The 13,989-nt window shown below is 44.7% G+C and overlaps 1 long non-coding RNA gene across 2 annotated transcripts; it reads left to right on the forward strand.

Moving 5' to 3' along the window:
- Nucleotides 1-7,230: 7,230 nt before the first annotated feature.
- On the forward strand, nucleotides 7,231-13,395 carry LOC311624921. Of its 2 annotated transcripts, XR_014795406.1 has the most exons (3): nucleotides 7,231-9,161; nucleotides 10,964-11,105; nucleotides 11,354-13,395. It is a non-coding gene; the product is annotated as an uncharacterized lncRNA (long non-coding RNA). The 2 variants fall into 2 exon arrangements; XR_014795407.1 differs by lacking the exon at nucleotides 7,231-9,161 and having other exon boundaries at nucleotides 10,670-11,105.
- The last annotated feature ends 594 nt before the right edge of the window (nucleotides 13,396-13,989 follow it).

Here is a 13,989-nt window from a genome sequence, read left to right on the forward strand (position 1 = left end):
TGATGTTCCGTTTTCCTCTTATTCTGCTCCATCTTCCTGGGCCATCTCACCCACACTTATGGCTGTTGTGACCACATATCTCCCGGTAATTCATGGAATAAAACAGCCTTTCTCCAGGAGCCACCTGTTTCCCTTCCTAGTCACGTGCCTCTTCTCAGCCCTGGAATTATCGTTACAGTGAATTTTGTCTTAATCATTTATTTGCTTATAATTTAATTTAATTTTTTAAAAATATATTTTATTGGTTTGTTGTTTTTTTTTTACAGAGAGGGATAGAGAGTTAGAAACATCAATCAGCTGCTTCCTACACACTCCCTACTGGGGATGTGCCCACAACCAAGGTACATACCCTTGACTGGAATCAAACCTGGGACCCTCCAGTCTGCAGTCCGATGCTCTATCACTGAGCCAAACCGGTTAGGGCTTATTTGCTTTTCTTAATGAGTCTTGACCATCGGTAAACAATACATTCTTTAGTTAGCCTTTTTGTAAATGAAATCATACTACATCTATTCTGCAACTTGCTTTCCTCTCTCAATATTGCTTTTGAGAGTCATTTGTGATCTTGAAAGCTGTGGTTCATTTATTTTCATTGCTGTATAATCCATTCATTTTATTATTTTTAAATATGTTTTTTATTATTTTGATTTCATAAAGGAAGAGAGACAGAAACATCAATGATGAGAGAGAATCATCAATCAGCTGCCTCCTGCACGCCCCCTACTTGGGATCGAGCCCACAACCTGGGCATGTGCCCTTGACCGGAATCAAACCCAGGACCCTTCAGTCTGCAGGCCAACGCGCTATCCACTGAGCCAAACCAGCTAGGGCTATTCATTTTTTTATTGATAGACTTTGAGTTGTTCATGTATGCCCATTTAAAAATAGGTGGTCTGAAAAAAATAATAATAATAAAAATAAATAAATAAAATAAAAATAGGCTGGATAGCTTAGTTGGTTAGAGTGTCGACCCAATAAACCTATGTTGCAAGTTTGTACTCTGGTCAGGGCACATACAAGAATCAACAAGTGAATGCATAAGTAAGTAGAATAACAAATCGATGTTTCTGTGTGTGTGTGTGTGTGTGTGTGCGTATGTGTGTATCTTATATTCTCTCTCCTCTTTCTCTCAAATAATTTTTTTTTAGTTTTTAAAAAATTAAAAGTAGGTGGTTTGCTTTTTCTTTTTAGTTAATAGGAATTCTTTATGTGTTCTGGATACTATCCCTTGCTAATTATGTGTGCTGCAAATATCTTCTCCAGGTATGTGATTTTGTCTTCTCACCCTTTCTATGTTTTTCTTTTTAATTTATGTTTTTTGTTTTTATTATTATTGTAGAGAGAGAGAAAAGGAGTGAGAGAGAAAAACATCAATTCATTGTTCCACTTATTGAACTGACTAGAACTTCCAATACTATCTATATACATAAAAGCCTAATATGTGAAGTATCCCCTTAGGAGTTCAACTAGGAGAACTGGAGTTCCATCACTCACTATGATGTGTGCTCAGCACCAGGGGGTGGCACAGAACATGACCAACGGTGGTGGCAGGGCACTGAGGGAATGAAGAAAGAGGGAGGCGGGGAGGCAGGGGAAACTGCATGGTGGGGGCATGTGGTCAGCAAGGAAGGGGAAGGTGGGGAGGTGGGGAGCCTTATCAGCTGATCACTGGCCAGGCCTAGGGACCCTACCCATGCACAGATTTCATGCACCAGGCCTCTCGTGTTGAAGAAGAGTGGTGAGAGCAGACATCCTTGCCTTGTTCTTGGGACAGAAAGCATCCAGTCTGTGTGTAGAGGCTGGAGGGGCGGGAAAGGGGGGAGAAGGAGGAAGCGTTCAGTCTTTCACCATGTTTTGTTGCTGTTGTTGCTGTTAATCCTTACCTGAGGATGTTTTTCCGTTGATTTCTAGAAAGAGTGGAAGGTTTGGGGAGAGACAAAGAGAGAGAGAAACATCAATGTGAGAGAGAAACATCAATTGGGTGCCTCCCACACACACCCCAAGTGACCCAGGTTAGGGATAGAGCCTGCAACTCGGATATGTGTCCTTGACTGGAATTGAACGTGAGACCCTTCAGTCTGAAGGCCAACACTCTATCCATTGAGCCAAACCAGCTAGGGCTCTTTCACCATTAAAAAAAAAAAAAATTATTGATTTTTAAAAATATATATTTTATTGATTTTATTTATTTATTTATTTTTTACAGAGAGGGAGAGGGATAGAGAGAAACATTAATGAGAGAGAACCATCCATCAGCTGCCTCCTGCACACCCCTTACTGGGGATGTGCCCACAACCAAGATACATGCCCTTGACCGGAATCGAACTTGGGACTCTTCAGTCTGAAGGCCAATGCTCTATCCACTGAGCCAAACCAGTTAGGGTGATTTTTATTTTATTTTTAATGGCATTCATTAGTTGATTCTCCTATGTGCCCTGACCTACAATCCAGCCCACAACCTTAGTGTATCAGGTGACTCTCTAACCAACTGAGCTGCCCACCAGGGCCAGTCTTTCCCCATTAAGTATGTCAGCCATTTTTTTTTTTTTTTTAATAGATGTTCTTTGTTGAGAATGTTCCTCTCTATTTCTGTTTTTCTATTGGTTTTTAAAAATCATGAACAGATATTGAATTTTCTTGTGCGCTTTTCCTGATATCAGCTGATATCTTGAGATTTTTTCTTCTTTAGACTATTAATATGGTGGATTGCATTGATTGGTTTTGAAATATTAACCAGTTTTGCATCCTTGGAATGTCCTCTGTCCGCCACCCCTTTTCCCACCTCCATCTATCCCCTGCTACCCCTTCTCTGGCCTTCACCACACTATTGTCTGTATCCATGGACTATCAATGTATTTCTTTATTTCCCTTGAAACTTCCTCTTTGACCTGAGGACTGTCTGCAAGTGTGTTGTTTTCTTTTCATGTTTGGATATTTTCCCGTTATCTTTATTATTAATTTCTAAGTTTGATTTCACAGTGATCAGAGAACGCACTCTGTGATTTTAATTATTTTATTTTATTTTATTTTTTATATATTTTATTGATTTTGTACAGAGAGGAAGGGAGAGAGACAGAGAGCTAGAAACATCGATGAGAGAGAGTCATCGATCAGCTGCCTCCTGCACACCCCCCACTGGGGATATGCCCACAACCAAGGCACATGCCCTTGACCGGAATCGAACCTGGGACCCGTCAGTCCCCAGGCCGATGCTCCATCCATTGAGCCAAACCGGTTTCGGCTGATTTTAATTATTTTAAATTTGCGCCTGGCTGGTGTGGCTCAGTGGCTGAGCATCGACCTATGAACCAGGAGCTCACGGTTCAATTCCCAGTCTGGGCACATGCCTGGGTTGCAGGTTGGATCCCCAGTGTGGGGTGTACAGCAGGCAGCCGATTAATAATTTTCTCTCATCATTGATGTTTCTACCTCTCTCTCCCCTTCTCCCTTTCTCACTGAAATCAATAAAAATACATTTTAAAAAATAATAACTGTTATTTTAAATTTGGTAAGATTTGTTTTATGACCCAGGAGTGGTAAATCATGGTATGCTCATGTTCTTTGATGGAGCACATGAAATGAATATGTGTTCTGCTGTTGTTAGGTGGAATGTTCTATGTGTCAATTAAATACTTGGTTGACGATGTTGTTGAGGTCTTCTATATCTTGCTGGTTTTCTGTCTAGTTGTTCTCTCAGTTTTGAGGGGTGTGTTGAAGTTTCCAACCATAATTATAAATTTGTCTCTTTTTCCTTTCAGTTCTGTCAGTTTTGCTTCACATATTTTTCAAATGTTCATGCAGATGCATTTAGGATTGCTCCGTCTTCTTGGTGGGTTGAGCCTTTTTATCATTATATAAGGGAAAAGAAACAAACGAAACATTAGGAAAGGGAAGGGATTTCTTAGAAGTGCGATGTAGGGCGGAGTCCAGGCTCCTGATGTGGTTGGCTGGTGGGGTTGGGGTGGTGATCATTTTTCTTTGCAAGTTCCCTATCAGGCTGATCAAAATTAAAATGGGAGGTAACTATTAATGAGGCTGTGGGGAAGCAGGTGTTCCCTCATACTTTGCTTTTGGGATTGTGCCTTGGCCCAGCTTTCATGGGCAACACTCTGGTAATAGCTAACAAGGTTACAAACGCGTACCCTTTGACCAGCAGTTCCACTTGTAGCAATTTTCCCCAGTGATGTCAGCACATGTGAGTGAAATTATGTCAAGAGCAAAAAATTAGAAACAGTCTAAATGTCTTTTAGTAGGAGACTTGTTACATTTTAAAAGTGGTACATTCCACATGGTGAAATACTGAGGCAGTCACTTTTTTATTTCTTTTTTTTTACTTGGAGATATATATATATATATATATATATATATATATATATATATATTATTGTGTGTGTTTTTAAATATATTTTATTGATTTTTTTTTTTTTACAGAGAGGAAGGGAGAGGAAGAGTCAGAAACATCGATGAGAGAGAAACATCTACCAGCTGCCTCCTGCACACCCCCTACTGGGGATGTGCCAGCAACCAAGGTACATGCCCTTGCCAGAATCGAACCTGGGATCCTTGAGTCCACAGGCCAACGCTCTATCCACTGCGCCAAACCGGTTAGGCCTATATATTTTATTATTGACAGTATGACAGATGTCCCCATTCCCCCCCTCTTTGCTCCTCTCCATCCAGCCCCCACCCATCCCAGGCTTTCACCGCATTATTGTCTGTGTCTGTGGGCAACACATATATGCATATATGTTCTTTGGTTAATATCTTCCAATATATTTTTTAAAGGCACTTTTTAAAAATATTTTTTTATTGATTTTAGAGAGGAAGGGAGAAGGAGAGAGGGATAGAAACATCAATGATGAGAGAGAATCACTGATTGGCTGCCTCCTGCATGCCCCCTACTGGGGATTGAGCCCGTAACCTAGGCACGTGTCCTTTGTTGGAATCGAACCTGGGACCCTTCAGTCCGCAGGCCAACGCTCTATCCACTAAACCAAACCGGCTCGGGCTATTTTTTTTTATTTTTAAATGAATGTTATTTATTGATTTGAGAGAGAAGGAGAGGTAGAGAGAGAGAGAGAGAGAGAGAGAGAGAGAGAGAAATCAATTTGGTGTTCCACTTCTACATGCAGTCCTTGGTTGCTTCCTGTAAATGCCCTGGCCAGGGATCTAACCCACAGCTTTGGTGTGGGGATGATGCTGTAACCAGCTGAGGCCGAGGCAGCCACTCTTTTAAAAAGATGTTTACTTATTGATAGAGAATAATTATTGTTGAGGTAAAATGTGAAGTGAAGAAAAAAGAAAGCAACATGCAGAACAGTGTAACATATGTTACTAGTTGCGTAAAAGAAAACAAGCAGGTATTTTGCCTATATATGCCCACCCCCCCAAAAAAAAAAGAAAATTAGGCTGGATACACAGCAACTGCTAACAGCACTTCTTCTAAGGACCTGCTCCCCACACCGCACTGAAGTCCACCGTGGACAGATGATTGTCAGACTGCCTTCTCCTGGCCCAGGTGCCAGCAGCGGGCTCTGGGGTGGCTGTGCAGGACCCCAATACAACAGGTGGAGACCCCAATACAGTTAGCCTGTGGCTGCTCCGCGCCCTTTGAACCTGCCCTGTCAGTGTTTGCTTTGGTGGACACTCAGGTCCCCAGTGTGGAGGCAGGAGGGGCGGAGAGGGAAGGAGCCTGCCCATTGGCTGAGGGGTCCTCTCGACTGGCCTGGCTCCAGCGTCCAGGGCTCAGACTCGGGGTTAATTTGGAGGCTGCGAGATGGAGGAATGGTGTCCAGAAGCTGAAGACGCTCGCTGGAAGGGATGGGACACCTTCCCTTCCCACCCTCCCCCAGGCCCCCCGTATTTGTGAACTGCCCCCCAAGTCTGCCTTGGCGTCGCTCCTGGGCAGTGGAATATAGAGGTAGGGGGATTTCTTTCTTTTTTTAATTTTATTTATTTATTGTTTAAAATATCACACAGATTAGTACATATATCTCCTTTTTTTAAAGGGGGGATTTTAAAAGAGCTCTCCCTGCCCCCAAGCCCTTCTTACCCCAAACTGCTCCATTGAGGGGCGAGGGGGCCCACGGAAGTTCCAGGAGCTCGCTGTGCGCACCCACCCACACACTTCTCCTTTTGGTGGCGTCCTCCAGACTCAGAGAAAACAAGAGAGCATCCCTCACCAGCCGAGTGCCCTCTCCGAGCCTCCGTCTTTCCACCTATAAAATGGGGGGTGGAGCCCTCGCTGGTTTGGTTCAGTGGATAGAGCGTCAGCCTGAGGACTGAGGAGTCCTGGGTTTGATTCCGGTCAAGGGCACATGTCCAAGTTGCTGGCTTGATCCCCCAGTAGGGGACATGCATGAGGCAGCCGATCAATGATTCTCATCATTGATGTTTCTCTCTCTCTCCCTCTCCCTTCCTCTCTGAAATCAATTAAAAATATTTTTTAAAAAGTGGGGGGTGGGAGGTTGATTATATATCATTTTGTCAAAATTATCTGATTGTCCCACTCCTCCTGGGAGGGTCAGGAATGCGTCTGGTTTTGTCTGCCGCTGTGTTCCTGTGGTCAGTTCTGTCCTGGCTCACAGAGGCACTCAGTCCTTGTGGAGTGAACTCATGCCCCCAGATGTCCGCATAGGAGGCTTCAGCCTCCAGACCTGGCTGTCCGTGGGGTAGGGATCAGGAGCCACCCCAGTCTGGGTCTCAAATGTCCCCGGCAGAGCCTTCCCCAGCTGGATGTCCTCTTCGGTCAATTCCCCACTCTTTTATTCTAGCGTTTGCTGAGAGCTTAGTCCAGGGACATTAGCAATGTGATAGTCTGGGTGCTGCCACTCCTTTTGATTTTTCAGATGTTCCTCCCCGCCCCCCCTTCCCCCAAGAGATAGATATTGTCTAAATAACCCCACAGAGTAATGCAAAGTGAACAGAGGATGCTCTGGGAACGTATAGTAGGGGTGAGGGGCCCAGACTGGCCCAGGGTCAGGGAACACATCCTGAAAGGAGATCTGAGGGAGGAGGAGTTTAATCAACAAACAAGGAGGAGGCCATGCTGTGAAGCTGTAGGAGACCCCTCCCAGCCCACTGCCTCTCTGCGGGGATCCCTTTGCTGGGAGTCCTGAGTCCTGAAAGTACTGCGCCCTTGCCCCTCCCTCCCCTACACACACACACGGGCGCACACACACACTCGCGCGCGCACACACACATTCACTCACACACACATACACGCACACACGCACACACTCCTCTACACGCACACACTCCTCTTCCGTCAGTCTGTCAGGTGGGAGCCAGCCTTTACCTCATACTGCCAGGAGAGGGCACCCTGCTCCAAGTTTCGGCTTCCCCAGCCACACAGTTGCAGTCCTGCGATATATAAACCTCCCATGTGCTCTGAGAGACAGGCAAAATGCAGCTATTGTCCCTTCTCATAGAAGAAACCAAGGCTTAGAGAAGTTTCATGGACATACTAGTAACTAGTCAGCAGTCTTTTGATTTGTTTTGAGGACCTTTCGCCCAGGAAAGCATCTGCTCTGGGTGTTGATAGTGGCACTTAATATAAGGATACTAATTGCAGTTGATTTATTAAGTATTTCCTATGCTCCACTCTACAAGGTAGATGTTGCAATTATATCCATGTTACAGATGAAAAACACTAGGCCTAATAGTGATGGACTGGTGTCTGATCCTAGAACTTCTGCTGGTAAACACTCTGCTACTCTGCTGTCCCATCATACTCTCCCCAATAACCCCCACCACACATTCATTTGAGAATGCTACATGCAAAGACATAGGAGAAACAGAACAGAAACCCTGCTCCCCGGCTCCATTTTAACAAACGTGTGCTTACACATAGATACAGTCATACAAACTCTCAGACTCCTGTTCATTCACACATACAGTGTAACTTCCCCAGCATCACACATATACACATGCACACATATTCACACTCATACACATGCACGCATAGTCACACACATACACATGCACACATAGTCACACATATACACATGCACACATATTCACACTCATACACATGCACGCATAGTCACACACATACACATGCACGCATAGTCACACACATACACATGCACGCATATTCCCTCGCTCTCATATACTCAGTCCCACATATTCAGACATACACTCCACTAGGTGTCAGTCAACACCTGTGCTTTAATTCCCAGGGCCCTTGGGCCCCAGGCTAAACCAGTGATCTGTGAGCTGATCATGACGCCCTCCCTTCCTCTTCCCTTCCATTCATTCCACAAGCATTGCCGGCTGCTCACCGGGGACAGGCTCCGGGGGAACGCAGGTGACTAGGAAGCTCCTGCCCTCAAGGAACTTCCTAGCCCCGGGGGAGGAAGACTCGCCAAGGATTACCACAGCCATGGGTGCCAGGGCAGGTCTGAGCAGAGCATCTATAATGAAGGGAGAGCCCCCCCCCCCCGCCCCCGGGCGCACCGTCCTGGGGCCTCGGGGGGTTCTCAGAGGAAGAGCCAGGTAGAGAAAGCAGAAAGAGACCTGCCCAGGAGCGAAGTCATGGCAGAGTAAAAAAGCAGGGGCATGTGGTTGGGGGAAGTAGCTAACATCATGAACTGTTTCAAAACCTCCATGTCAATTATCCTATGTAACCCCCTCAACAACATTATGGGATGGAAATATTGCTAACTGTATTTTTTAGATACAGAAACTGAGGATAAGACAGACCCAGCTGGTAAGCTGCAGTCAGAATCTGAACCCAGCTCTGCCGAGCTCCGAGGTATAGGGCCATGGCCTCAGGGCTTTGCTGCTTTGGCTGTGGTCACTTTTGCTTTACACCCTCCTCTCTCTCCCTCTGGCTCTAAAAGGGATGTTGAGAGATGCGCCAAAGTGATGTCACCTCCATACTCCCTCCAAACTCATCTACGTACCCTGGTGCCTCCTCCTGTACCCAACGTGCTGTCCTGCCCAGGAACTTTCAAATAGTGTGTCCTTGTGGACCACACAGTTCTGTTTTGCTTTTGGCAGACAGCTCTGTAAAATATCTAATACATGTTCCTCAGTTCTTCATGGAGGATTGAAGGCTCAGAAGGCTGTGAACTCCAACGAGGCAGCACCAAACCTTGGGCGGCTCTGCATCCCAGCATCCAGCTCCAGGTCTGGCCTGGGGCAGCTACCACATTAAGGTTTGCAGAACGGAATGGATGGTATTTGGATTTGAGCAGAAGTTAGGACATAGTAGTCTTTGGAATCTTTGCCCCATTGCTGATGTTTTCTGATGTTTTGAATTAGTATCCAATTTTTTAAAATATATTTTTATTGATTTCAGTGAGGAAGGGAGGAGAGATGGAAACATCATTGATGAGGAAGAATCATTGATCAGCGTGTGCCCTTGACCAGAATTGAACCCGGGACCCTTCAGTCTGCAGGCCAATGCTCTATCCACTGAGCCAAACCAGCTAGGGCTGAATTAGTATCCAATTTTTAAAAATTGGGGGAGTTTACATGGAAATCGATATGCCAGAAGCCAATTTCCAGCATGTCATAATTGCAAGAGTTTCATCAAAAGGTTGATGGAACTTGGGGACTCAACAAGGGATAAAGCACATATGTTATTGCCTGTTGGGAATGGCTAAAGGCATTTCCCCATACCTGAAAAGTATGCATTAAATTGATTGTTTGCTGCCAAACAGCTCAGGGCATCTTAATCTACATGTAATTGCCTCCTACTGGCCAAACTCCTGAACAGCAAAGGCAATTCCCCAATCTGACAATGCTTCTGTAAGAAACCCTACCCTTTCAAATGTAAATCTCCACCTTGTTTTAGGATAATTTGTGTTAATAAAAAACAAGGGGTCCTGAGACAAGGAGAACTTGGTTTCTTCAGCCAGGCTCCTCTGCCTCTCCCAATATGCCTTTCAAAATTATGTTTCATCTCTGGACTCTTATTTAATCTACACGCAGCACCTTTTCCAGATTGCTGAACCCTTCTAGATGCTGGATCAAGACCATTGGCATTAAATGACGCCCAATATCTGGCATTATCTGTATCTCCAGCTTCTCTTGAAAAAATTATCAGTACTATCATATAGCAGGGGGTGGGTGAGCTGGATTTTAACTACTCTCTTTAGTTGGTGTATAAGCTCTCTAGGCCAACACATATTGGCTCATTTCAATATTATGCCAGATGATCCTCAGATGGTACAGGATCATCTCAATGAACATTGGTTGTCCTCATTTGCATAGCACCTTGTCCCTACACTGCAGGATTTTCTGAATTCATATGTTGGTTATAAATTACTTACCTTGTAGTTGCCAACCTGGATCCTAAAATGCAAGCATTAATAATAACCCCTTAGCCTGGCAGGTGTGCCTCTGTGGTTGAGCATCGACCCAGGAACCAAGAGATCACTGGTTCAATTCCTGGTCAGGGCACATGCCGAGATTTCAGGCTCAATCCCTAGTAGGGGGCGTGCAGGAGGCAGCTAATAGATGAAGTTCTCTCTCATCGATGTTTCTATCCCTCTATTTCTCTTCCTTGCTCTCTGAAATCAATTAAAATACTATATATATTCATATATATATATATATATATATATATATATATATATATATATATAAAATTTTTTTTTTTTGAGCCTGACTGTCGACATATGCCGGGAAGCAGAACCTCAGCGGATTGAGATAATGCTCCGAAAAATGGGTTACATTTCTCTATTTATACACTGAAATCAAAGGAGGGACATAGGTGGGTTACATGAAATTCATTGGTGACGGAGTAAGGAGGAGGGAGAAAACAAAGCGGTGAGAAATTCCTGGGATTGGATAAAAAGTAAAATGATGGACAGGTACTCAGGTGAGTGCAGGAACAATTAACATGATAACAAAGGAATTTGAGGCATCTGTCCTGATGCTCACCACATTTGGTTGTGCCCCAGGGGCGAAAATATATTTTAAAAAATAATAACCCGTAAACTCAAACTTCTAGGATGGATGGACTTGTTATCTCCCTGGGAGGTGGGCAAGGCTGGGATCCTACAGAAGACAACACTGAGTGAAGAGTACTTTCCTGAAGCATCACAGAATCAGCAGTGAGAGCCTGGGGCTTGAAGAACTCACACTCAGATAAGGTGACGGATGTGCTAGCCAGCATGTGGTGTGAGAATCAAATCATACGGGTTTTGCTCTGAGTTCCTGGTTCTCGGGGGGGGGGGGGGGGGGTCCAGAAGGAGGACAAAGAGCTTGGTATGGTGGTCTGAAGCTAATTGTGGGTAATTGTCTGCTCTGTCATTCAGGTATCCGTTGCTGTGTAACAAACCACGCATGCTCAGTGGCATAAGACAACAATAATCATTTATTATTTATTTTTTCGTTGAAGGATTGATTGGGCTCAGCTGGGCAAATCCTTGCTCATGGTCTCTTACGTGGTTGCCATCAGACAGTGGCTGGGCTGGTGTCATTTGAAAGGAAGCGTCCTCACAGGGGCTGTCAGCAGGAAACCTGAACGTGGCTTCTCCACGTGGCCTGGGCTTCCGCAGAGCGTGGTAGCTGGGTTCTAAGGGTGAATCCCAAGAGAGAGCCATGCAGAAGTTGTAGTTGTATCAAATTTTAAACTATATGTATATTCTTCAAAATTTTTTCTAGCTTTATTGAGATATAATTGACATATAACATTGTGTAAGTTTAAGGGGTATAATGTTATGATTTGATATATGTATCTATTGTAAAATGATTAACACAATTAGGTTAGTTATTACATCATTCACCTCACATAATTAATAGTAATTATTTATTGTGATGGAGATGGTGGTAGTGAGAACATTTAAGATCTACTCTCTTAGCATGTATATAAAACAGTGATTGTCCTGCATACATTAGATCCCCAGAATTTTTTAAAATATATCTTTATTGATTTCAGAGAGGAAGGGAGAGGGAAAGAGAGACAGAAACATCAATGATGAGAGAGAGTCATTGATTGGCTGCCTCCTGCATGTCCCCCACTGGGGATTAAGCCTGCAACCCAGGCATGTGTCCCTGAGCGGAATCGAATCTGGGACCCTTCTGTCCACAGGCCAACACTCTATCCATTGAGCCAAACCAGCCAGGGCTAGATTCCCAGAATTTATTCATGTCAGGAAGTTTGTGCCCTTTAACCAACATCTCTCCATCTCCCCCACAGCCCAATCCCTGGCAATCACCATTCTACTCTATGTTTCTATGAGTTTGGCTTTTTTAGGTTCCACATACAAGTGAGATCATACAATATTTATCTTTCTCTGACTTATTTCACTTAGCATGCCCTCACGGTCCATCCATGTTATTTTAAATTGCAAGATTTCCTCCTTTTTATGGCTGAGTAGTATGTGTGTGTGTGTACCACATTTTCTTTACCCTTTCACCCATTGATGGACACTTCGGTTGTTTCCGTGTCTTGGCTATTGTATGTGTCACCTTCTATTATCTCACCTTGGAATTTATATGGCATTGCTCCCAGCATACTGGTGGTTGAGACAGTCATCAAGAAACAACAACGGCCGAAGCCGGTTTGGCTCAGTGGATAGAGCGTCGGCCTGGGGACTGAAAGGTCCCGGGTTCGATTCCGGTCAAGGGCATGTACCTTGGTTGTGGGCACATCTCCAGTGGGGGGTGTGCAAGAGGCAGCTGGTCGATGTTTCTCTCTCATCGATGTTTCTAACTCTCTATCCCTCTCAATTCCTCTCTGTATAAAATCAATAAAATATATTTTTTAAAAAGAAAAGAAAAAGAAACAACGACGTTCAAGAGAAGGGACCAGATTGGAGAGTGGCAAGGTTCTAGAAGAGCATGAGAGACAGGAGATATCATTGTGGTCGTTTTTGAAAAATTGACTCTGCCACACCAAACAAGGGGGTGAGCCCTGGAGCCAGATGTGTGGGTTAAAATCCCAGCTCTACCATTTATGGCTCTAAGTCTCATTCTCCTTACCTATAAAAAGGGGCTAATAATAATAGCACTTCACTTCCTGTGATTGTTGTGAGGACTGAACAAGATAAGGACCCACCGTGCAAGGTACTGGGCACATGGCTTGTGCTTAATGGCTATCACTGTTGTTGGGACAGGCGATCAGGCTAAGCTCTAACCTGTCTGATTCACTACACCAGGCCATTGCCTGTTTGTATGTGTGAGGAAGCCTGTAGGTGAGTTCAAAGGTGTGCAGCCCTAGCCAGTTTGGCTCAGTGGATAGAGTGTCAGCCTGCAGACTCAAGGGTCCCAGATTCGATTCTGGTTAAGGGCATGTACCTTGGTTGCGGGCACAGCCCCAGTGTGGAGTGTGCAGGAGGCAGCTGATCGGCGTTTCACTCTCATCAACATTTCTAACTCTCTATATCTCTCCCTCTCTGTAAAAATCAATAAAATATATATATTTTTTTAAAAAACAAAGGTGTGTGTGCAAGTGGATCCATGTGCACATGCCCACAGGAGCTGAAATGAGTGTGTGTGGTGTGTGTGTGTGTCAGTGTTAGTGGGTGCATGGGCGGGAACTTGGATGGAGGCCTGCCTGTGTACACGAGGGCACATGCAGGACTATGGATATGTGTGAGAGTGTGGGCCATGCACGTGAGAATGACTCAAGTGTGAGTGTGTGTCCACAGGTGTATGCAATCAGTACTGGGCGTAGGTTGATTGAGCTATGCGGGTGTACAAGGGTGTGGGATATGGCCAAATGTGTGTTTGATTGTGTGTATATGTGCATGAGTGTGTGTATTTTTCTGACGTTGCCTGTCCATGATCGAAGCTTGGAAAAAATGAGAAAATGTAGAAACAAAGAACCCTTTCAGACCTTCCCAGGGATGTTCGAATCAAATGAACCCCTGGGGACTACAGCCAGCTGGCAAGACCAGGCAGGCCAGGTGGAGGGGCGGAGAACGGCTCCTCTGAGGTTAGTGATCATGCTGGGCTGGAGCCAGGATCCTGTTAAAGCCAACTGCCTCCCACACACAGTTGCCTCTTCAGCTCGGAGACAGTTTAGCATCT

This window comes from Pipistrellus hanaki (genome assembly GCF_964339955.1).
Source record: "Pipistrellus hanaki genome assembly, chromosome: 6".
Classification (NCBI taxonomy): domain Eukaryota; kingdom Metazoa; phylum Chordata; class Mammalia; order Chiroptera; family Vespertilionidae; genus Pipistrellus; species Pipistrellus hanaki.